General features: G+C 45.1%; 1 non-coding gene across 1 annotated transcript; it reads right to left on the minus strand.

Moving 5' to 3' along the window:
- Window positions 1-1,365: 1,365 nt before the first annotated feature.
- On the minus strand, window positions 1,366-1,472 carry LOC112209275 (U6 spliceosomal RNA). The gene has a single exon (XR_002944026.1). It is a non-coding gene; the product is annotated as a U6 spliceosomal RNA (small nuclear RNA).
- Window positions 1,473-1,715: the final 243 nt, after the last annotated feature.

A 1,715-nucleotide genomic window follows, 5' to 3' on the forward strand; every position in this document is an offset into this window, starting at 1 on the left:
GCCAAGATCATGCCATTGCACTCCAGCCTGGGTGACAGAGTGAGATTCTGTCTCCAAAAAAAAAAGTGTAAAAGATTTAGGGCACTCACCATGAATGCAGCTTGCAGGACTGCAGGTTGCTCTGGGTGAGTGAACAGTGAGTGAGTGTGAAGGCCTAGGACATTGCTGTACACTACCATAGACTTTATAAACACTGTACACTTAGGCTACACTAAATTTATTTAAAATTTTTTTCTTAGGCTAAGTGTGGTGGCTTACGATGTAATCCTAGCACTTTAGGAGGCTGAGGCAGGAGGACTGCTTGACCCTGGGAGTTTGAGATCAGTGTGGGCAACATAGCAAAACCCTGTCTCTACAAAAAATACCAAAATTAGTCAGGCCTGGTGGTGCGTGCCTGTAGTCCCAGCTACTCAGGAGGCTGAGGTGGGAGGACTGCTGGGAGGTGGGACGATTGAGCCTGGGAGGTTGAGGCTGCAGCGAGCTGTGATCACACCACTGCACCCCAGCCTGGGCAACAAAGTGAGACCCTGTATCAAAAACAAACAAAATCCACATACTCAATAAAAAATAAAAATAAAATAAATTTTTCTTTCAGGCTGGGCACAGTGACTCACATCTGTAAATCCCAGCACTTTGGGAGATCCAGATGGGAGGATCACTTGAGGCCAGGAGTTCAAGACCAGCCTGGGAAACATAGCGAGACCCTGTCACTACAAAAAATAAAAAATAATAGCTCAGTATGCTCAGCTACTTGGGAGGCTGAGGTGGGAGTGTGAGGTGGGATGATTGCTTGAGCCCAGGAGTTTGAGGCTGCAGTGAGCAATGACTGTGCCAGCCTAGACAGCAGAGCGAGACCCTGTCTCAAAAAACATATTTTTCTTTCTTCAATAATAAATTAATTTTAGCTTACTGTAACCTTTTAAATTCTGTTTCAACTTTTTTTTTCTTCTTCAACTTAATTGTAAGTTCGGGCGTAGCAGGGCATGCAGGTTTGCTACATAGGTAAATGTGTGCCATGGTGGTTTGCTGTACAGATCTTCCCATCACCTAGGTATTAAGCCCAGCATCCACTAGCTATTCTTCCTAATGCTCTCCCTCCCTCCACCGTCCCCCGACAGGCCCCAGTGTGTGTTGTTCCCCGCTCCATATGTCCATGTGTTCTCATCATTCAGCTCCCACTTGTAAGTGAGAACATGCAGTGTTTGGTTTTCTGTTCCTGCGTTAGTTTGCTGAGGATAATGGCTTCCAATTCCATCCATGCCCCTGCAAAGGACATGATCTTGTTCCTTTTTATGGCTGCATAGTATTCCATGGTATATATGTACCACATTTTCTTTATCCAGTCTATCATTGATGGGCATTTAGAAAAATATGGAATGCTTCATGAATTTGCGTGTCAACCTTGCACAGCGTCCATGCTAATTTTCTCTGTATTGCTCCAATTTTAGTATATGTGCGGCTGAAGTAAGCACTTTAATTTTTTGACTTTTGTAAAAACACTTATCTTGAAACACACATTGTATAGCTGTGCAAAAATATTTTCCTTTCCCTTTTCTTTTTTTTTTTTTTGAGGCGGAGTCTCGCCCTGTCACCCAGGCTGGAGTGCAACAGTGCGATCTTGGCCCACTGCAACCTCCGCCTCCTGGGTTCAAGCGATTCTCCTGCCTCAGCCTCCTGAGTAGCTGGGATTACAGGCATGTGTGACCACGCCTGGC

The sequence above is a fragment of the Pan troglodytes genome, chromosome 4 (assembly GCF_028858775.2).
Source record: "Pan troglodytes isolate AG18354 chromosome 4, NHGRI_mPanTro3-v2.0_pri, whole genome shotgun sequence".
In the NCBI taxonomy this organism is placed as follows: Eukaryota; Metazoa; Chordata; class Mammalia; order Primates; family Hominidae; genus Pan; species Pan troglodytes.